This window comes from Hordeum vulgare, chromosome 3H, assembly GCF_904849725.1.
Source record: "Hordeum vulgare subsp. vulgare chromosome 3H, MorexV3_pseudomolecules_assembly, whole genome shotgun sequence".
NCBI classification, from domain to species: domain Eukaryota; kingdom Viridiplantae; phylum Streptophyta; class Magnoliopsida; order Poales; family Poaceae; genus Hordeum; species Hordeum vulgare.
Window position 1 is genome coordinate 526,397,512 of NC_058520.1, and position 24,494 is coordinate 526,422,005.

The following is a 24,494-nucleotide window of genomic DNA, read 5'->3' on the forward strand; positions in this document are numbered from 1 at the left end:
TCATTTATACCGGTGCAATCAATCTTCTTAGCAATCCATTCAACGGGGTTCTCTTTTACTAGGCCCACAATCCACAGGTTTTCCCACGATCTTACTTGGCTCTTCTATTTTTTCCGAAGATCTCAAGTTCTTTTCATATATGACGTAAGAATGTATTCCATCAGTCATATTCCTTCTCCAAGATCGTTTCGAATTATTTTTCATTGTTGGCTCAACCTTTCTTTATTCATCATTCGAGAGTGTCTCAGTAATTCTTGATGGTGCTTCTTGCCATCATTCTCAGCATTGAAGATCGAACGAGAGTTTCTCTTAAATCTTGGTCCATGCTTTTGAAGATTCTTGGTTTCAGCTTGTTGCTATCCTTTCAAATTGTTTTCGATCATGAGTAATTCCTTCCATATCTATTCGGTGCATTTCATAGTTGCTTTCATTTGTTAATCCTCCGAAGGCCATCATTTCAGAAGATTTCTTCGTTCTCAGCTTTCAGCTTTCATTCTCAATTTCTTCTCAATTGTTGTATCTTCGTTCGTTGCTCAATTATTCTGGTGCCTTGTTCAAGTTTTCTCTCAGATGGATTATAGTCTCTTTGTTCCCATGTATTTCCATTCATTTGGGTATCCTCATTCATTTGTGAATTCTTACCGGTGTTTCATTAAAGGCTTCTTCAAGTTTGCGCCCTACATCTCTCTTCAATCTTTTTCATGAAGAATAAGTGGTATGCAAATCTGTTGCTTGCCATCAGTTTAACTTGATGAAGGATAAGCATAACATAATTCTTATTCTAGTTTTCATCAAAGTGATTTCAATTCTTCTTTCGGAGTGGCTCATGATATCAATTCTAGATTCTAATTTGTTCATCTTTCTTTTCCGGAGTTCCAAGCTTTTCTCGAGTATGTCTTTGTGAAGCTTCATCTAAATCTTTGCAAGGCCTCGATCTTATTCTTTTCAACCTTTAATTATTTCCTATCATCATTCCATTCTGGTGTTCTCCAAGTGGTTCTTCAAGGTGTTTCGTTCAGCATGTAATTATTTCTCGATGGTTTCTTCAAGATTCTTCTTGGAGAACCTCAAGTAGTCTTTATCACTACTGGAATCTGATAATTTGCCATCTGTCGCCTCTTTGTCGTCTGCGAGCTCACGGAAAAGACAGAATTTGCCGTCTGCTCTCAGAAAGCAAACGACAAAGAAATGACTCATGGCAAAATTCAATTATGTTGTGAGTTCTTTCTTTTTCGACAACTAGCTGACAGCAAAGAGGCCAATGGCAGACCGCAAAAGAGGATGGTGGGCCCATGGGGGGCCGGTGTTGGTTAGGTCACCTCTTTGTCGTCTATTGCCTCTTCGTCGTCTGCTAGCAGACGACAAAGAAAGGCAAGGCAGACGACAAAGAGGGGATGGGGGCCACTGGAGCACACCATTGACTAACCTAACGGATGACCCTCTTTGTCGTCTGCTAGGAGACGACAAAGAGGGCATTGCCCTAAACGGTCACCTCACGCCCCGCCTCTCCCCACTCCCCCCCTGCGCTCATCTATCTCCCTCTCCCTCTCGCCGCTGCCGCCGTTGTTGTTACCGCCTCACCTGTCGACGTCGTCGCCGCCATCCCGTGCCCTTGCCCAGCGGCCACCCCCATCCCGCCGCTCCGTCGCCACCGCTGTCCCGAGCCCTCTGCCCCGACGCCCCGCCGCGGCACTGCCCCGAGGCCGGCGGCCCTAACGACGGCCGCTCGATGCCCCCTGCCTCCCCCATCTGGTGAGCTCCTGCCCCGAGAGGGCTCTCCCACCTCTTTTTCTATTTTTTTTCTGTTTTTAATAGATGTATATATAGTATAGATATATCGGAAATGCACTTTGGTGGCTGAGCTACCTGTAGGCCGGTATATGGTTTGTGCCTGGTTGTCGCGACTGCAAAGTTGGTATGTAAATATTGTATTTGTATCTGTAGGCCGGTATATGGTCTGTGTCTGGTTGTCGCGACTACAAAGTTGGTATGTAAATATTTGTATTTGTAGTAGAGGCGGTTGCACAATGCCATATTTGCTAACAAGTAAACAGTGGCAGCTCACATATAATAGTCGGCACAGCAGTGCGTGTAGAGCTGCTTGGCACGGTCACACGCGTACGATGACAGAAACACATGTGCATGACAAACCAGGACATGGGATTGACTTCGTCAACACAAGCGAGGAATCTCATTTTTTTTATTTTAGTCACGCTCTGTTTTCGACGGTATTTCTTTTTTTTCGGTCAACTATTCGTGCAAATTTGAAGGAAACAAAAACCATGCAAATCAAGTGATAGCCGACTTGCACTTGAACTTGAACAAGGTGAAAAATTATACAAAAGAAGCAAATCAGCAAGAACTCAAAATAACCCTGACATTTTAGCCAGTGGACACAGTTAATTTGAAATTCCGAATAACTTGCTTACAACAATGACAATTCAGATTCAGACAGTCATAGGTTTGTAAAATGCAGAATGGCTATTAGCACTCTGACTACAACACAATCTCAAATACACCCACTGCTTTTTTCAAGCGACAAACATCTGAATTTTCAGCCAGAAGTTCAACTTTCGAACATAAAATACAACATAGTCATTCAAATCAGCTTTGGCCGCGGGCTGATACACGTGTTCCTCATGTGGCCTCTCAAGCCGCACCGTTTTTTGAGACAATCTCAAGCTGCACCTGGAGCAGAGAACCGACTTCCTCGGAGCCTTTGGAAGATCACCGCGATGTGGACATGTAGTGCTCTTGTGGCCTTGCCGCATGCAGATTCAACAGAACCTGGTCCTTTTAGCTGGTTGTTTGATGGCGCTTTGTCGAGAGCAACTAGTATGAAGCGTTTCCTTGGAAGCCTTCCAGCGAGGGCTCCCGTGTTTTCAGCCGCCGGCACGTGTCACGTTCTGAGTGTTTCCTTCGGATTTTTTTTATTTTTTTTCATGTGTTTTCGTCTTTTTTGAGTGGTCTTTTTTGAAATTTTTTGATGTTATGGTTTTTCGTCGGTCTTTCGTAACTTTTGGACAAAAAATCAAATTTTTCCGCGAAATAACGCGTTTTCTTTTTTTACGTGAAAAACATGTTTTCTGTTTTTTTAGAGGCACGGTTTTGCTTCAGGAAAAGACACGGTTTTGCCTTCGCGAGAGGCATAGTTGTGCCTCTCGGAAAGGAAAAAACGCGTTTATATTTTTTTGCGAGATGCACGGTTTTGCTTTCACGAAAGACACGGTTTTGCCTTCGTAAGAGGCACGCCCGTGCCTTTTGGAAAGGAAAAACGTGTTTTCTGTTTTTTACGAGAGGTATGGTTTTACTTCCGCGAAAGGTACGGTTTTGCCTTCGCGAGAGGCAGACCCGTGCCTCTCCCGAAAGGGAAAAACGTGTTTTTTGTTTTTTTGCGAGAGACACGGTTTTGCTTCCGCGAAAGGCACGGTTTTGCCTTTGCTAGCGTGTCTCTCCCGAAAAGGGGAAAACACGCTTTCTGTTCTCTTTTTTATCCGCGAGAGGCACGGTTTTGCCTTCGCGAGAGGCACGACCCGTGCCTCTCGGAAAGGGAAAAAACCGCTTTTTCTTTTTTTTTCTATTGCGTGAGGCACGGTTCTTTTGTCCGGTTTTTTTCTTCCGGTTTTTTTCATGAAAAAAAAAGTTCGTTAAAACCTATCAACCTGCGATCTAGATAAGATCTCGACGCGAGAAAGCTAATAGTGAAAACGATTCAAGATTTGAACGCACGTTTTAGGAGATAAAACGTTTTGAAAATACGGATTTATGAAAAAGGAAAAAACTTTCAGGTTGCGTCAAGTGGCACGGATGCAGTGTGCCAATTGTCATAATTTGTGAAGGTGAGAGTAATCATTGGAAGGTGTATTCGCTAACTAGTGATTTCGCGCTTTGTCAAAGTTTTTTCTTTCTCGAACCAGAGGGAAATAAGTTGCACTTTTCGGGGTTAAGTTGCCTGCATCACCAGATGGGCCCGTCGAACCGGAATTTCATATCCTACGAGCCCAACCTACCACCAGCTAAGTGTGTTATTTTTCAAAGCAGCCCAGCAGGCACATTGCGTGCTTGCGCAGCCACGCGTGCCCGAGGCCCACGTAGAATGATAGCATGCCAGCGCACGGCTCCCTTGTATTTTCGATATACATACCATCGTATAAACGCATGAAACAGTCGGGCACACACATCAAACAATCGGGCATGCAAGGCATCGCTACTTTGCATGGAGCGCGATTCCGGCGCATAGTATAGATACATAGTATAGTATAGATAGATACTTCATTTCAAAATAAGTGTATTAAGCTTAATACAAATTTATACTGAAACTAGTATAAAGTTGAGACAATTATTTTACGACACAGGGAGTAGTATATAGTGGAGTGGATAGTATAGATAGATAGATGTATAGATAGATAGATGTACTAGTACAAATGCCTGTGCAATGCACCAGACAAAAAAATTGACATAACCTACTTCATGTTCCATGGTGCATCAGTTTTTACATTGATTTTAATAAACATTGATAACATGGTTAAACGTGAGAATTTTATTATTTTCTAATAAAAGTTGATGTTTTAGCAAAAAAAACCATGCGTTGCAATATGTATGAAATAAATTCCAGGGTTTACGTATATTTTATCTATCATTGGTGAAATACTGAGCTTTATTTCTAAATCTATTATATTCTTTCTCGTTTTATCATAAATTCATATTTATTACTTGACCACTTCAAATATAAAACGGTCCGTTAGATAGTAAAGAATTTGCAATGCTTGGTACTTTTTTGTTGATGTACTACCGTCAGCAGTAGGAGCACACCGACTACGCCAACACGGCTACTTCCCTTGATACTATCATTAAAGGTCGAACATGATAAGGATTAGGACATGTGGAGTTGCGGGTGAGATGGTATGACGAAGGGGTGTAGCCACAGGAATGGAGGTGGTGCACGGAAGGAGGACATAGTCGGCGTAGCCATGACCACATGCTTCTCTCTCTCTCCCTAGCTGGCATGCAGGGCAAAATAGGACACAACCACTCCTCGAGACCCATTTCAAACAGGATGCATTGTTGTCGTATTCTCCCAACTCTTCATCCTTCCCTCCTCTTTCTTTCATCAACGGCATGAAAACATCAAGACTCGAGGAATATATTGATGATTAGGTAGTCTAGAGGTGAGCCCCAAATATCTTTTCCATCAAGAAATATTATTTCTTTTCAATATTTTTTAAACAAATCTTTCTAATATTCCAGTCACACATCTTTTAAGTACTGTAACTATTAATGTATTTATAATTAAGATTAAAATATTGTAGGCTCAAACAACACTCGTACTTGTATGCTAGCACAGATCAACATCTAGCAAGAGAGAAAACAGTAGCAACACGCACTCAATCCCATTGAGAATTATTTTTTCATCGCTCACTTCTTATCTTCTCCACCGACCACGCAGTGGTACTTCTCCATCCAGCCATCCACGCCTGAAGCAGCTCCCCCTCAAGCCTGACGCCTGGAGACCCTCGCTTTTGGCTTCTTGTCCGACGAACGACGCCGTCGTCGGCTGCCCCTGCAACTCATTCCCTTCACACTAACTCCCTCTGGATCTCTCCCACCGCCTCACCTGCACCCACGGGGCTCCGTTCCTCGGTGATGCTCCCTTTGGATCTGACACCCAAGCTCCCACCGCCCCACCTGTCGTTTGTTCCGGCTGCACCCACGGGGCTCCGTTCCTCGGTGATGCCCTCTCTGATCTTTTCCTCACCCCCTACCTCCAAATCGGCCTCCCAATCCTCTACAGCGCACCGATCCAGCCCCTGCCGAGCAGTCGCCGTCGGCATTCCGCATCGAGCAGTCGTCGCTGTCCTTCCTCATCGAGCAACCGTCGTCCCCAACCGCGTGGATAAGGAGCGTGGGCGGACTTATTACATGACGCAAGGGTTATTTTCTAAACTCGAAATGTTTTTTTCCAGATCCACTTACATAGGGACTGTCGGTTGAATACCCAGAAGCAGAGGGACTTTTGTACAAAAGTGCCGACGACGGACGACAGAAGCCATCGATGCTTTATTATTAGGGAGAGATATGGTGGTCCCGGCATCGATGCCCATGCCGAGAATCCCTCGGTCCGGGGTGACGGCGGGCATCATCGGAGAGGAGAGGAGAGTCACAAAAGAGAGGTCTCCGAAACCGGAAGAGATGGCGTGCTGACCCGTCGACCGTGCATCGCCATACCTGAGGCGCTGGGGACGAGCGAGTTAGGGGGTTCCTTAGCATCGATGGAACCCTAAATGACATCTATATAGGTTAGGGGTGCCTCAACGTCGACGGAACCCTGAATGACATATATTTTGGGTAGGGGTGCCTCCGCGTGGACGAAACGAGCAGCGCGAGTTGTTTTTCTACAACTTGGCGGTGGCATCCTGTTGTAAATATTTAGTTAGGTTGAAGGAAAAAACAATAATGCTATGTTACTCATCTTGGGATTTCAATGTGCAGTTGTTTTCGTCGCTGCGAGGGTCTGGTGTTCGACGAGCTCCGCCCGTGCGTTCATGGGTGAGCACAAATGACATCTCCTCCGCCCCCTTCATTTGCTTTGTTCCGGTCTTCGTGCCGATGAAACTTGCTAGCTATAGGTGACCAGTATGCGTCTCCAGTTCGAAAGGGTTACATTTATAAATATGCATGCATTTGCATATTTATAACCGTGATTTTTTGAATTGTCCAACATTATCCATTGACAGCCCGAGTATGTGTAGATTGGGTTCATTTTCCCATATGCTCTGCTTTGGATCCAATGCAGAATTTCGCCAGTGCCTCCCTGTTGTTCTCCGGTTACACATCCTCTCTGTTTATTGTTGAGACGTCTATCAGGAGAACAAAAGGAAGGTGCTACCAAAATATTGCATCGGATCCGGAGCAGAGCACGGGAAAATGAACCCAATCTACACATACTCGGGTGGGATTATGACCTATCTTTACCTATTAGCGTGTAGGTTGAATGGACGTAATAAAACTGACAAACTTGATAACTGATGAATATATATGCTGAATTATATATATATATATCTTGTGTGTTTAGTAGTTAGGCAAGATGAGTGATCGTGCGTGGGTGTACACCGGTCACACTAGTTAGAAAGAGGTGACCAAAGAATGGTTTTAAAAACCAAAGAGTTTGTAAAAGCCACATTTGCAAATGGCCAGACAACAAACTGGTGCCCTTGTCCTAGGTGTGGCAACTTTAAAAAGAGGATAGAGGCTGAAATGGGTAAACACCTACAGAGGAGGGGTTTTACGTATGATTATACGGTGTGGACATTTCATGGTGAGTCTTGCTACCTCTTGAGCTTGCGTTGGTTTTTCCCTTGAAGAGGAAAGGGTGATGCGGCACAGTAGCAGCAAGTATTTCCCTTAGTTTGCTTTTCAGAAGTGGGGGAGAGGAAAACGAGAGGCAAAAGGCAAAAAAGTAAATGCAAGAGATGCGTTTGCGACAGTTACTTGGATAAGCTTCACTTATAATAGTCCCTGGTGCCATAAATTGACACGTTGAAGGGAAACTATTCTTGACTTGATACTCCTCGGCAACGGCGCCAGAAATTCTTCTTGCTACCTCTTGAGCTTGCGTTGGTTTTTCCCTTGAAGAGGAAAGGGTGATGCAGCACTGTAGCAGTAAGTATTTCCCTCAGTTTGAGAACCAAGGTATCAATCCAGTAGGAGTATCAAGACAAGTCACCAATGTACCTGTGAAAAACCAAACAAACTTGCACCCAACGCTATAAAGGGGTTGTCAATCCCTTCATGATTAATTGCAAGGTGGGATCTGAAGGTTGAAAGTGCAACAAAGTAAAAGTGTAGAGCTGAAAATATGATGTGAAGTAGACCCCGGGGTCATAGTGTTCACTAGAGGCTTCTCTCATGATAACAAGTATTACGGTGGGTGAATGAATTACTATCGAGAAATTGATAAAACCGTGCAAAGTCATGATGATATCTAAGGCAATGATCATACATATAGGCATCACGTCCGAGACAAGTAGATCGATACTGTCCACATCTACTACTATTACTCCACACATCGACCGCTATCCAGCATGCATCTAGTGTATTGAGTTCATAACAAACAGAGTAACGCCTTAAGCAAGATGACATGATGTAGAGGGATAAATTCATGCAATAGATATAAACCCCATCTTTTTATCCTTGATGGCAACAACACGACACGTGCCTCGCTACCCCTTCTGTCACTGGGTGAGGACACCACTCGGTATGAACCCAAAACCAAGCACTTCTCCCATTGCAAGAATTATAGATCAAGTTGGCCAAACGAAACCCACAACTCGAAGAGAATTACAAGGATATGAAATCATGCATATAAGAGATCAGAGGAAACTCAAATAATATTCATAGATAATCTGATCATAAATCCACAATTCATCGGATCTCGACAAACACACCGCAAAAGAAGATTACATCGGATAGATCTCCATGAAGATCATGGAGAACTTTGTATTGAAGATCCAAGAGAGAGAAGAAGCCATCTAGCTACTAGCTATGGACCCGAAGGTCTGTGGTGAACTACTCACGCATCATCGGAGAGGCAATGGTGTTGATGAAGAAGACCTCCATGTCCGAATCCCCCTCCGGGAGGGCACCAGAACGTGCCCAGATGGGATCTTGCGGAAACAGAAGCTTGCGGCGACGAAAAAGTATTTTCGTGGCTCCCTCTGGCAGTTTTGGATTTTTAGGGAATTTATACGAGGAAGAAGTAGGGCAAAGGAGCCACGAGGGACCACAAGCCTGGTAGGCGCCCCCCAGGCCGCGGCTAGGGGGGCTTGTTGCCTCCCCCGGGATCCTTTTCCTTGGTTCTCAAGTTCCCTGCGTATCTTCTGTTACGGAAAAAATCCCGATGATTTTATTCCGTTTGGACTACGTTTAATATTCTCCTCTGAAAACGGTCAAAAACACGGAAAAAACAGGAACTGGCACTTGGCACTGAGTTAATAGGTTAGTCCCAAAAAAGATATAAAATGCATACAAAATATCCAAAGTTGACAAGATAATAACATGGAACCATCAAAAGTTATAGATACGTTGGAGACGTATCAAGCATCCCCAAGCTTAACTCATGCTCGTCCTCGGGTAGGAAAGTGATAAAGACTGAATTTTTGATGTGGAATGCTACCTAACATATTTATCCTTTGTTAGTTCTTTCTTGTGACATGAATGTTTAGATCTGTAAGATTCAAAACAATAGTTTACTATTGACATGAAAACAATAATACTTCAAGCAAACTAGCAAGGTAATCATGAACTTTTGAAATAACAAGGCCAAAGAAAGTTATCCCTACAAAATCATATAGTCTGGCTATGCTCCATCATCCCCCACACAACGAATTTAAATCATGCACAACCCCGGTATTGGCCAACTAATTGTTTTCACACTCTTACTTTCTCAAACTTTTTCAACTCTCACACAATACATGAGCGTGAGCCATGGATATAGCACTATAGGTGGAATAGAGTGTGGTGGAGGTTGTGAGGCAAAAAGGAGGAGATGGTCACATCGACTCGGCGTATCAACGGGCTATGGAGATGCCCATCAATAAATATCAATGTGAATGATTAGGGATTACCATGCAACAGATGCACTTAGAGCTATAAGTGTGTGAAAGCTCAAAAGGAGAACTAGTGGGTGTGCACCCAACTTGCTTGCTCACGAAGACCTAGGACAATTTTGAGGAAGCCCATCATTGCAATACACAAGCCAAGTTATATAATGAAGATTCCCACTAGTATATGGAAGTGTCAAAACAAGAGACTCTCAATCATGAAGAACATGGTGCTATTGTGAAGCACAAGTGTGGAAAAAGATAGTAGCATTGTCCCTTCTCTATTTTTCTCCCATTTTTTTGTTTGGGATCTTTGGCCTCTTTTCATCATTTTTTTGCGTGGGCAACTTTGGCCTCTTTTCATTTTTCTTCACATGGGACAATCCTCTAATAATGATGATCATCACGCTTTTCTTTACTCACAACTCAATACTTAGAGCAATGATGACTCTATAGGAAATGCCTCCGGCAGTGTATCGGGATGTGCAACGATCTAGCTTAGCGTATGACGTTGAAACATCTCGCTAGCTATCTTACAATCATGCAATGGCAATTTGAAAGTGACAACACAAGTCTTCAGACGGAATGGTAGGTGTTGCATGGCAATGTATCTCAGAATGGCTATGAAAATGCCATAATAGGTAGGTATGGTGGCTATTTTGAGGAAGCACTACTGGAATTGAGAATTTTGCCGTCTGCCTTGCCTTTGTCGTCTGCTGACGCATGGCAAAGGTACTCTTTGCCGTCAGTTGGCACAGTGCTGACGGCAAAGAGGTGGCTGATGGCAAAGGTTTTATTTGCCGTCGGCCACCTCTTTGCCGTCTGCTGGCGGACGGCAAAGGAGCCCTATGCGGACGGCAAAGGGTGGGCAGACGGCAAAGCCCCCCCAACGGCCGAAAGCCCACCCCCACCCACCCCGCCCCCTTGTCGTCCGCCACCCTCCCTTTGCAGACGGCAAAGGGGACATGGCCCTAACGGCTTGGGCGCCTCCCCTAACGACTCCCACCCCCACCCACGCCCTGCCCGCCTACCCCCTCTCTCTCCTCTCTCTCTCTCTCGCACGCACGCGCTGTCGTCTGCCCACCCGCCGCCGCGGTAGCTCCCCTCCCCATCCACCTGCGCCGCCGCCCTCCCGACCGCCGCCCCCCTCCCACCTCCCTCCCAACTGCCGCCCCCTCCCACCTCCTTCCTGACCGCCGCCCCCCGCCCACCACCCTCCCGGCCGCCGCGCCCCCCTCCCACATCCCTCCCGGCCGCCGCGGCCCCCTCCCACCTCCCTCCCGGCGCCCCCCATCCTACCTCCCTCCCGACCGCCGCCCCCTCCCGCCTCCCTCCCGTCCGCCGCCGGCCCCTCCCACCTCCCTCTCGGTCGCCGCCCCAGCCACACCTCCCCTGTGCCGGCGACCCCGACGCCCTCCCCTCCGGTTAGTGTTTTTCTTTTTTGTTTTGTTTTTGTTCCTGTTGTTTCTTCTTCTTTTTTGCTAGAAAGTCCGAATAATAAAAAGAAAAGGTAGAAAAAGTAGAAGAAGAATATGTAGTTTAGTGCTAGGTTTAGTTTTTTTTTCTGTTTTTTATGTTAAATTAGATAGTTAGTTTATTAGGTAGAAAAAGTAGATAGAAAAAAAATAGATAGAAAAAAAACTTAGAAGAAAATAAGAGAATAATAAACTAGAAGAAAAATGAAAGTTATCCCGAGATATATGCATCGGTTGCTTGTTTGTGCTTTTGCAATGGTGGTCTCTTCTTTCAAGGAGGAAAGCAAAAATCAAAAAAACACTAGATTCTAGATAGTTTCCATTTCTAGTAACGGGGGTTAATAGAAAGTTAGAGTTATGGAGGCCGAGTGAGGTCACAAGGGATATACAAGAAGAAGAAGAAAAAGAGGAGAGAGGAGAAGAAGAAAGAAAAGGACCCCGACCCCCGACCCCCCGCCCACGACCCCCGACGCCCGACGCCACCAACCCCCGAGGCCCGATGCCACCAACCCCCGACCCTCGACCCCCGGCCCCCGACGCCACTGACACCCGACTCCCGACCCCCGACACCCGACACCACTAACCCCCGACACCCAACTCTCGACCCCCGACGCCCGACGCCACCAACCCTCGACGCCCGACGCCACCAACCCCCGACCCTCGACCCCGACCCCCGACGCCACTGACACCCGACTCCCGACCCCCGACCCCCGACGCCCGACACCACTGACCCCCTCCCCCCAACTCCCGACGCCCGACACCACTGACCCCCGACCCCCGACCCCCGACGCCACTGACCCTCGACCCCCGACCCCCTACCCCCGACCCCCGACGCCACTAACCCCCAACCCCGGGCCCCCGACACCTCTTTGGCCTCTTGTTGATCGAAAAGACCCCTACCCCCGACGCTAGTGACCCTCGACCCCCGATGACACTGACCCCCGACCATCGACGCATTTAACCCGACTCCCGACCACCGACACCCGACATCACCGACCATCGACGGCACTGACTCCCGACACCACTAAGCCCCGACCCCGACACCTCTTCTGCCTTCTGTTGAACGAGAAGGTGCTTTTCGGCCTTCTAGAGGCCCACGGGGTCATAATTTTGTAAATTATGAGTTAGGTCACATATTTTCCGATTATGTTAATTATAAAAACATCGTATTTGTGTTGATCGTGTGAATTTCAATGTGCAGTTGTTCAACGACCTCCACGTGCGTTGGACGAGCTCCGCCCTTGCGTTTGTTGGTGAGCACAAATGACTTCTCCTCCTACCCCCCTTAATTTGCTCTGTCCCGGTCTTCGTGCCGATGAAACTTGCTAGCTATAGGTTTCTTCAATCATGAGTATGTGTGACCAGTATGCGACTCCCGTTCGAAAGGGCGACATCTATAAATATGATTTCTTTGCATATTTATAACCGCCATCCTTTCGAATTGTCCAACATTATCCATGGACAACCCGAGTATGTGTAAATTGGGTTTGTTTTCCCGTATGCTGTGCTCTGGATCTGATGCGGAATTTCGTCAGTGCCTCCCCTGTTGTCCTCCGGGTACACATCCTGTCTGCTTATTGCCGAGACGTGTATCAGGAGAACAGCGGGGAGGTGCTGCCGAAATTCCGCGTCGCATCTGGAGCAGAGCATGGGAAAACGAACCCAGTCTACACATACTCGGGTGGGATTAGGACCTATCTTTACCTATTAGCGTGTAGGTTGCATGGACGTAATAAAACTGACAAACTTGATTAGCGTATGAATATAGATGATAAATTATATATTTATTTCTTGTGCCCCCATAGGTAGCTAGGCAACATGAGTGATCGTGCTTGGATGTACACTGGTCACCCTAGTCAGAAAGACATGACCCATGAATGGTTAACAAAAACCAGGGGGTTTGTGAGAGCCGCATTTGCAAATGGCCAGCATAAAACATGGTGCCCCTGTCCCAACTACGACAACTGGAAAAAGCAGACAGAGTTTGAAATGGGTAAACACCTGTAGAAGTGGGGTTTTACGCCTAATTATGCGTCCTTCTCCTTCTTCTTCCTCCTTCTTCCTCCTTCACCTTCTCCTTCTCCTTCTTCTTTTCTTCTTCTTCTCCTCTTCCTTCTCCTTCTCCTCCTCCTCCTCCTCCTTCTTTTACTTCTTCTTCTCTTTCTCTTCTTCTACGTAGCTTAGACTCATCCAAGAAAGGCTAAATTGGCTAATTATCCATCTAAATGACATAATTAGCTTAGTTAGCTCCAAAATGACCTATTTAATAAAAAAATGACCTATACTTAGCTAATTATCCTCGAAATGACATAATTAGCTCCAAAAAGGCATTCTTAGCCAATTTAGCCCGAAGAAGGGGACAAGACGAGAAGAAAGAAGAAAAATGAAAGGAAGGAAGAAGAAGAAGAGGAGAAGAAGAAGGAGAGGGAGGAGGATAAGAAGAAGGAGAAGAAGGAGAAGGAGCTCCTCCTTCTCCTTCTTCTTCCTCTTTCTTCCTCCTTCTCCTTCTCCTTCTTCTTTTCTTCTTCTTCTCCTCTTCCTTCTCCTTCTCCTCCTCCTCCTCCTCCTCCTCCTCCTTCTTTTACTTCTTCTTCTCTTTCTCTTCTTCTACGTAGCTTAGACTCATCCAAGAAAGGCTAAATTGGCTAATTATCCATCTAAATGACATAATTAGCTTAGTTAGCTCCAAAATGACCTATTTAATAAAAATGACCTATACGTAGCTAATTATCCTCGAAATGACATAATTAGCTCCAAAAAGGCATTCTTAGCCAATTTAGCCCGAAGAAGGGGACAAGACGAGAAGAAAGAGGAAAAATGAAAGGAAGGAAGAAGAAGAAGAGGAGAAGAAGAAGAAGGAGAGGGAGGAGGATAAGAAGAAGGAGAAGAAAGAGGAGAAGAAGGAGAAGGAGCTCCTCCTTCTCCTTCTTCTTCCTCCTTATCCTTCTCCTTCTTCTTTTCTTCTTCTTCTCCTATTCCTTCTCCTTCTCCTCCTCATCCTCCTCCTCCTCCTCCTCCTTCTTTTACTTCTTCTTCTCTTTCTCTTCTTCTACGTAGCTTAGACTCATGCAAGAAAGGCTAAATTGGCTAATTATCCCACGAAATGACATAATTAGCTTAGTTAGCTCCTAAATGGTCTATTTAATAAAACATGACCTATAGTTAGCTAAGTTCTCTCCTAAATGACATAATAAGGCTTACGTAGCTCCAACATGACCTATTCCCCCTAACTTAGGTATTAAATGGCCTATAATTAGCCTAGCTAGATCAAAAATGGCTTAATAAGCATATTTTGCTCCGGAATGACCTATTTTACCCAAGTTAGCTCCGAAACGACCTATAGTTAGCTAGGGTTCCACCTAAATGACATAATTAGCTGCTCCTAAATGGTCTATACTTAGCTAATTTATCTCCGAAATAACCTATATATACACTACTTCATCTAGTATTATTCTTCTAACTTTCTTATTTGTCATTTTGCAGATCACCTTCACTTCACGGGAAGCTTGGAAAATATTGACGGAATGATTGAAGATGATTTCTTGTACCATGGGTTGTATTGAAACTATTGTAGTATATGAATATATGAAACTTTGTATGCACGTGGATGAAACTGGTGTAATATATGGTTTGGTACGGATGCAACTTGAAAGCTGGATATAAGAGGTTATTTTAATATGGTTATGAGTACGGAAAGAAATTTATTTATGTCAAATATATATATATCCTTATTATTGTTAAAAATGCTGGATATAACAAAAGTAAATAAAAAAGGGGTTGGTTCCCCTCTTTGTCGTCTGCCCCCACATGGCAAAGGGGGGAAGGCAGACGACAAAGGGGGGAGTCCGCCCCCTCTCTCTCCCCTCTTTGCCGTCTGCCCCCACATGGCAAAGGGGGGAAGGCAGACGGCAAAGGGGGGAATCTGCCCCCTCTTTCTCCCCTCTTTGCCGTCTTCCCCCACATGGAAAGGGCGGAAGGCAGACGGCAAAGGGGGGAATCTGCCCCCTCTTTCTCCCCTATTTGCCGTCTGCCCCCACATGGCAAAGGGGGGAAGGCAGACGGCAAAGAGAGGAGGCATGCCGTTAACATTTAACGGGGACGTTGCAATATGTGCCGTCCCATTTATTTTGCCGTCTGCCCCCTCATGGCAAAGATTCTTTGTCGTCCGCTTTGGGAAAGCAGACGGCAAAGAACCTCTTCACCGGATTTTTTTTGCCGTCTACTTTACCGTCAGCTGACCGACGGCAAAGCCTTTGCCGTCTGCCTTGGCAGACGGCAAATTTCTGAATTTCAGTAGTGAAGGTATATGGTGGGTTTGTGCACCGACGAAAGTTGTGCGGCACTAGAGAGGCTAGCAATGGTGGAAGGTGAAAGTGCATCTATACCATGGACTCACATTAGTCATGAAGAACTCATATACTTATTGCGAAAGTTTTATTAGTAATCGAAACAAAGTGCTAAACGCATACTCCTAGGGGAAGGGTTGGTAGGTGTTAACCATCGCGCGATCCCGACCGCCACACAAAGGATGACAATCAATAAATCAATTATGCTCCGACTTCCTAACATAGCGGTTCACCATACGTGCATGCTACGGGAATCACTAACTTCGACGCAAGAATTTCTAGATTCACAACACCCTATTAACATAACTCTAATATTACCAAATCCATGTCTCAAAACTAATTGAGAGGAATCAAACATCTCTTTACTAATCGATGCACATGAATATGGAAGTTTTCATTATATCCTCTTTGGATGCCTATCATCTTTAGGACTACTTTCATAGCACACGCCAATTACGAAGTTACTCACAGAGAGCACTCTCAAAAAGATATAAGTGAAGATCGAGAGTTTTTATTTCTACAAAATATGACACTGCCGTGCTCTAAGGATATAAGTGAAGCACAAGAGCAAAAGTGTCTAGCTCAAAAGATATAAGTGAAGCACAAGAGCAAAAGTATCTAGCTCAAAAGATATAAGTGAAGCACTATGAGCATTCTAGCAAAATCACGATGAGTGCATGTCTCTCTCTCTCAAAAAGGTGTGTAGCAAGGGTGATTATGACACAACAAAAAGAAAAGACTCCTATGATACAAGATGCTCCAAACATAACACATATCATGTGGTGAATAAAAATATAGCTCCAAGTAATGTTACCGATGGATTGAAGACGAAAGAGGGGATGCCTTCCCGGGGCATCCCCAAGCTTAGGCATTTTGGTGTCCTTGAATTTGTCTTGGGATGCCTTGGGCATCCCCAAGCTTGATATATTTCCACTCTTTATCCCGTTGTCCATGAGGACATCACCCAAAACTTGAAAACTTCACAACACAAAACTTAAACAGAAACTCGTGATATCATTAGCACAAGAAAACAAACTACCAACTCTTTAGGTACTGTAGTAAACTTGATTTATATTTAGATTGATGTTAGATTACTGTATTCTCACTTTTCCATGGCTAGTACCCCCCGATACTATCCATAATTTCGTCAAAATAAGCAATCAACACAACAAAAAATAGAATCTGTCAAAAACAGACCAGTCTGTAGCAATCTGTATACTTCGTATACTTATGGTATCTCAAAAATTCTGAAACATTATGACAATTAGGGAAATTGGCATATCAACCAGCAGCAAAACGAATCAACTCAAAAGCTCTTTCTGTATAGGAATTAAAATAATTTCTTGAGCACAAAGTTTCTGTCTTTTTCAGCATGATCAAATAACCATCACCAAAACTGATCATAAAGGTTCTACTTGGCACAAACACTAAAAGAAACATAAAAACACAATCATAACATAATTATGATGGTGTGGACACAACAAAACAGAAAGCAAAAGGCAAAGATAAATTTGTTGGGTTGCCTCCCAACAAGCGCTATTGTTTAACGCCCTTAGCTAGGCATTGATAATTCAATGATGCTCACATAAAAGATAGCAATCGGACACGAAGAGAGCATCATGAAACATGTGACAAACATATCTAAGTCTAACATACTTCCTATGCATAGGCATTTTATAGGAAAAAAGATTGTCAAGACAACCAATAGTTACCATATGCAAGGAAGAAGAAAGACACAATATCAATCTCAACATAACGAGAGGTAATTTAGTGATATGAAAATTTCTACCACAATATTTTCCTCTCTCGTAACAATTACATGTGGGATCATATTCAAATTCAACAATATAGCTATCACATAGGATATTCTTTTCATGATCCACATGCATGCAAAGTTGACGCTCTTCAAAAATAGTGGGATTATCATCAACTAAAGTCATAACTTCTCCAATCCCACTTTCAATATTGTTGCAAATATAATAATCATCATGAGGCTTCAAAAAATTCAAGATCATAAGAAAAATCATTACCCCAATCATGATCATTGCAACAAGTAGTGGACATAGCGAAACTAGCATCCCCAAGCTTAGGCCGCGCTTGGTAGCAGTGTAATCAAATACAATCGTATTAATTTTCCAGGTGTATCTTACCGGTTGCTAGCAAATTTCCAGCCGGAAAAAAAACGACGAGGAGAGGTCTGTATTTTCTCTACAGATGTATTTGAGTCAAAACGGCAATCCAAACAGAACCTTAGGGTTTTGCATATTTTTAGCATGATTGACACTAATAGGATTTATAGTGAAACCATTGCAATCATGATTTTCATTCAAGGAGCCCTCGTGAATCACTTCATAAATTTCTTCATCACGATTTTCAGATTCACACATCTCAAGCAAAACTCCATAAAGATAGTCAAGTGCACTCAACTCACTAGCAATTGGATCAACATAATTGGATCTCTTAAAGGGATTAGCAAGTGGATGAGGATCCATATCAATAGATTTTCAGCAAGCAAAGATGCAAGCATATTGAAGTCACATAGCACACAAGCAAGGGAAAGGCAAACGAAAAAGGCAAATATTTTTGTAATTTTTGCTTTTCAGAAGTGGGGGAGAGGAAAACGAGAGGCAAAAGGCAAAAAAAGTAAATGCAAGAGATGCGTTTGCGACAGTTACTTGGATAAGCTTCACTTATAATAGTCCCTGGTGCCATAAATTGACACGTTGAAGGGAAACTATTCTTGACTTGATACTCCTCGGCAACGGCGCCAGAAATTCTTCTTGCTACCTCTTGAGCTTGCGTTGTTTTTTCCCTTGAAGAGGAAAGGGTGATGCAGCACAGTAGCAGTAAGTATTTCCCTCAGTTTGAGAACCAAGGTATCAATCCAGTAGGAGTATCAAGACAAGTCACCAATGTACCTGCGAAAAACCAAACAAACTTGCACCCAACACTATAAAGGGGTTGTCAATCCCTTCATGATTAATTGCAAGGTGGGATCTGAAGGTTGAAAGTGCAACAAAGTAAAAGTGTAGAGCTGAAAATATGATGTGAAGTAGACCCCGGGGCCATAGTGTTCACTAGAGGCTTCTCTCATGATAACAAGTATTACGGTGGGTGAATGAATTACTATCGAGAAATTGATAAAACCGTGCAAAGTCATGATGATATCTAAGGCAATGATCATACATATAGGCATCACGTCCGAGACAAGTAGATCGATACTGTCCACATCTACTATTATTACTCCACACATCGACCTCTATCCAGCATGCATCTAGTGTATTGAGTTCATAACAAACAGAGTAACGCCTTAAGCAAGATGACATGATGTAGAGGGATAAATTCATGCAATAGATATAAACCCCATCTTTTTACCCTTGATGGAAACAACATGATGCGTGCCTCGCTACCCCTTCTGTCACTGGGTAAGGACAACGCACGGTATGAACCCAAAACCAAGCACTTCTCCCATTGCAAGAATTATAGATCAAGTTGGCCAAACAAAACCCACAACTCGAAGAGAATTACAAGGATACGAAATCATGCATATAAGAGATCAAAGGAAACTCAAATAATATTCATAGATAATCTGATCATAAATCTATAATTCATCGGATCTCGAAAAACACACCGCAAAAGAACATTACATTGGATAGATCTCCATGAAGATCATGGATAACTTTGTATTGAAGATCCAAGAGAGAGAATAGCCATCTAGCTACTAGCTATGGACCCAAAGGTCTGTGGTGAACTACTCACGCATCATCGGAGAGGCAATGGTGTTGATGAAGAAGCCCTCCGTGTCCGGATCCCCTCCGGCAGGGCACCAGAACGTGCCCCAGATGGGATCTTGCTGAGATAGAAGCTTGCGGCGGCGGAAAAGTATTTTCGTGGCTCCCTCTGGCAGTTTTGGATTTTTAGGGAATTTATAGGCAGAAGAAGTAGGGCAAAGGAGCCACGGGGGGCTCACAAGCCTGGTAGGTGCTCCCCAGGCCGCGGCTAGGGGGCTTGTGGCCTCCCCTGGGGTCCTTTGCCTTGGTTCTCAAGTTCCCTTTGTATCTTCTGTTACGGAAAAAAATCATTCCAAAGATTTTATTCCGTTTGGACTCCCTTTAATAATCTCCTCTGAAAAGGGTCAAAAACACGGAAAAAATAGGAACTGGCACTTGGCACTGAGTTAATAGGTTAGTCCCAAAAAAGATATAAAATGCATACAAAACATCCAAAGTTGACAAGATAATAGCATGGAACCATAAAAAATTATAGATACGTTGGAGATGTATCAAGTATTCCCAACACACCATAGCTGAGGTGGTTTGTCGTCGCACCTACGAGCATGGTATCGGGATCAAAGACATGGTGTAAGACTTTGATGATGCTTGGGATTCGGACGATGAGATGGAGGAATCTACATAGGCCTTCTATGAAATGTTGGAGTCTTCAAAACGTCCTCTCCACGAGCACACTGAGCTTTGTCAGCTGGAAACCATTGCACAAGTAATGGCTCTGAAGGCTCAATTCAACTTGGGAAGAGAATGATACGATGCGATGATGACACTATTTGAACGCTTGGCCATGTCATGTGTGCAAACCTGTACTGGTCGGAAAAAATACTCCATGTACTTAAGATGCCCTATGAGAAGATACATGCTTGTGAGAAAGGATGTGTCTTATTTAGGCTTGAGTATGCAGACTTGAACTATTGTCCCGTTTGCAAGTCTTCCACGTTTGTTATGGTAGACAACGGTATGGGTGAGAAGAGGCAGACCAAAATCCCAATTAATGTTCTTCGATATATGCCAATCATACCAAGGCATCAACATCTTTTCATGGCCGAAGAGACGGCCAGACAGATGAAATGGCACAAATTGGGAAAAAAGAACCAAACTAGATGCATGTAGGAATAAGATGTCGGTACACACATCGGATGCGGAAGCGTGGAAGCACTTCGAAGAATTACATCCGGCTAAAGCGGCAGATCCAAGGCATCCTCGAGTCTGCGTCGCCACGGATGGGTTAAATACCTTTGGTATGACGGCAAGCCATTACAGTAGTTCGCCTGTATTTGTCATTCCACTCAATCCCCCCCCCCCCGGACAGATTATGCAAAGAAAGAACATATTGCTGACGTTGATAATTCCAGGGCCCAACTATCTGGGGAAGAATATGAATGTATATATGTAGCCGCTTAAGGATGAATTGCAAGAAGCTTGGGATGATGGGTTCAATACATACGACACTCCTAGAAAAGAAAACTTCGAAATGCATGTTTGGTACATGTACTCGATGCATTACTTGCCGGCATATGCGCTATTCGCTAGCTGGTGTGTGCGTGGAAGGTTCCCGTGCCCCACATGCAAGGGAGCTCTTCAATTTCATTGGGTGCAAGTGGGTTGTAAGTATTCTTGCTTTGACTTGCATAGACAATTCCTGGATCCTCGTCATCAATTCAGAAAAGACAAGAAGAACTTTATCAAAGGTAAAATTGTCAAAAACTAGGCACCACCTGTGTCGACAGGCCAACAGATCGTGGACCAGTAAATGCTCTCGAGCCTGATCCAGAGCGTCCAGGGTATTTCAAGGAGTATAATTCAGAACACGCATGCACTCACAAGACATGCTTGTGGGATCTACCTTACTTCAAAGACCTCCTTTTTCCCCACAACATCGACATCATGCACACTGAAAAGAAGATCGGAGAGGCCATTTTTGGTACATTGTTCGGCATAAAGGGGAAGTCAAAGGATAATCCTAAGGCTAGAGTCGATCAGCAGACTCTATGTGATAGACCGTTACAAAACACGCGACAATCGAAAGGAAAGCAGAACTCGTCGAAACCAAAGGCCTGGTTCAATCTTGGAAGGCCAGCTATGAGGGAAATTATCTTGTGGGTCAAAATGCACTTGATGTTCCCCGATGGGTATGCAGTGAATCTAAAGAGGGGAGCGAGTCTTGAAAAATTGAAAATATTTGATCTCAAGAGTCAAGATTGGCACATATGGCTTGAGCGGGTAATGTCGGTGATGTTACGTGGCTTTATTCCTCACGATGAATGGCTAGTATTGGCAGAGCTGAGCTATTTCTTCTGTGTTCTTTGTGCGAAAGAACTATCACCTGGCGTGGTAGATGACATGGAGGAGTTGGCGCCGGAGTTGCTTTACAAGTTAGAGAAGATCTTTTCACCGGGCTTCTTTAATCCAATGCAGCATTTGATTTTACATCTCCCGAACGAGGCAAGATTGGGTGGGCCCGTGCAAAATCGTTGGTGCTTTACAACTGAGAGGATGCAGAAGACACTTCGAGCAAAATGTAAAAATAAACATAGAATTGAAGCATCGATGGTCGAGGCATTCATTACTGCGGAGGTGGCAAACTTCGTGATAGCACACTACGAAGCCAAAAATCGTCATTTGCATAATCCGAAGCCTCGGTACAATGATGGCGACCTAAAAAAGGTGGATCCAACCTCAGCCTATTCAAAGGAAAAGCTTGCACTAGCTAGTGCTTCGAAACCAATAACGTTGGATGTCGAAGAATGCCAGACGACAAAGGCCCTCATCTGGCTGACGACAAAGCCCCCCCTGTGGCAGACGACAAAGGACCCACTCTGGCAAATAGCAAAGGATACCCCACGACGCCCCCTGGCAGACGGCAAAGCCCGCCCCCTATGGCAGATGGCAAAGGACCCACTCTGGCTGACGGCACAGGACCCCCCACGCCCCCTAGCAGACGGCAAAGGCCCCCACTTGGAAGATAGCAAAGGCACCCACCTGGCAGATGGCAAAGCCCCCCCTTGGTAGACGGCAAAGCCTCCATTAGCCACCTAACAGAGTATACCTTGTTGGCTGCCGTCTAGCCCCTTTGTCGTCTGCTTGTCATGGCAGACCGACGGCAAAGACCTTTGTCGTCCGCTGCACGTCGGCAGACGACAAAGAAGGCCTTTACAAAGGCTACCTTTGGCAAAAAAAATTGTCGCTCATGGAATGGTCATTTGCCGTCCGCTATGGAAGATGGCAAAGAAGTTGATTCCTGTACTGTATCTTGCATTTCAAAGTGCAATTCTTCCTCAATTGTCCTTTGAGGTGGTGTTATAGCATTCTTGACTCACGAGGAGTCTCGAAGGGAATTTGTTTCAAGAATGACATATTTAAACCCACCAATTCTTTGATCATGAGATATTTTCAAACCATGTTATCTTCCTTGAGTTATCTTGGATTAGATTTCACCTAAAGTATTTTCTAAGGATTGGTGCTACTATGGCGATTATTGTTGATTCAAGTTCTCAATGTATCCTCTTGGTGAAAGAAGTTTTAATATCTTGTTGATCCAAAGCAATCTTTGTTTCTATTAGTGGACGGTTGTCACCTCATAGTTTTGAAATGGTTTCCATAATCCCGCAACAAGAATTATTATCATTGCTGATTTTCCAACAACTCTGTTCAATTCTTCTTGTAAGGATGGTTATCAAATTCAATTTTGGTAGAGGTTGTCATTTTCTTCTTCGTTCATTCTTGCCAATGATCTTGCTTCTATTCCTTGTTTTGGAAGCTTTGTGATGTTCTCTTCAATCTGTCATCTTGTTTCGTCAAGATCATGTTCTTTCCTTTATTATCCATTTAATAGGAGTGTTGTGAAATATTTTCATGTTCTTTCCATCTTATCAGTTTTGCCTCCTTTTCCTACTGAAGTGCTCCCGAAATTTCTTTTGAATTGTTGCTTGTTCCTCTTGTCATTCTTCATCTTGTTGCAACCTCTAAGGATTGCTGGTTTCACGCGTTTGTCAAAGAAGCAACCAAGTTTTACCTCTTTCTCTTTCCTCTTCCACTTCCCCTTTTCATTCTTAGATATCGGGGCGATATCTCTTGTTAGTGTAGGAGATTTGTAACAGCCCGGAACCGACGCTCCACAAGATTCCCCTTTTATTTCATTGTCTTCCTGTGATTTATTTTGTTGGCTCATTCATCATCGCATCATGCGCATCATTCTCATTGCATTGGCACTCTGCTTCCATCAATTTTCAAAACTTCCATCCGGTATTAGTTGTCGGTTCTCTCTTTTTTGTCGTTGACCGTTTCGAGACCAGCCACACACGCACGCACCCACGCCATCGTTAAAATATTGTTTTTAAAAGTGTGTATAAAACTTTCTTGGATTGGGTTGAAAGTTGGCGTCCGGTCTTAATATAGTGTAGTAGATCGCCTGCCAAATTTCATCACAATCAGAGTCCGTTTGATACTAGAACCGTTAAACCTATAGCGACACTATAGCCGGTCAAATCATGGACGTATTCGCTACTTCAAACCTTGTTGTCGGGCTGCCTGTTTTCCTTCTCTTCTATGACTGGCACCTCTACACAGTGCACACACCCTACGTGCAACATAGCCCAAATACCTCCCGGAACCAGAAACATACGGTCGTGACCGGTGGGTCCAGATCAACCCCGCAATACCCCAAACCATCATCGGTTTGTCAAGTGGACTCCTTAACCTAGTTATTCTCAACCATCTAATCTAATCGAAGGGTCCAGATGCCCCGAAAGCTAACCTATTTGCTATATATAGTCCACCCCTAGTCCATTTTAGACAAACCCTAGACCTAATCATAAAAATCCTCCCAGCCACCGCCACCCATACCTAGTCGCCTCCCACCTCGGGATCCCCCCGATCTAGTGAGTGTGTCACCCCTAGTCCCATCCTCGCTTTGCCCGCCAAGCCAACCGCAACGTGCAGCCATCCACAGCTCCCCTCTTGTCCCGTGGCCGCATTCGTCGCCCGCAGAGAACATGAGGCTCCCTGTCCGCCTGCCCGTAGAGTCGTCGCCCTGCCATGTCGAGCTCCTCCCCATGCCCGAGTTCCTCGTTAGCCATCCCAGCGAACGCCGCCCCTCTCATCCCTACCTCCAACCTCGGCCAGATCCAAGTGATTTCACCATCCGATGCTCAAATCTAGAGGTCCCTTGTCGACCCTGCATTCCCGCCATAGCCGCGCCGCCATGTCGTCCTTGCCCGCCTCTCCAACCATCGAATGCCCCTCGCTTCGCCTCGCTGGAGTTTCCCTATCTCGCCATGCCCCTGT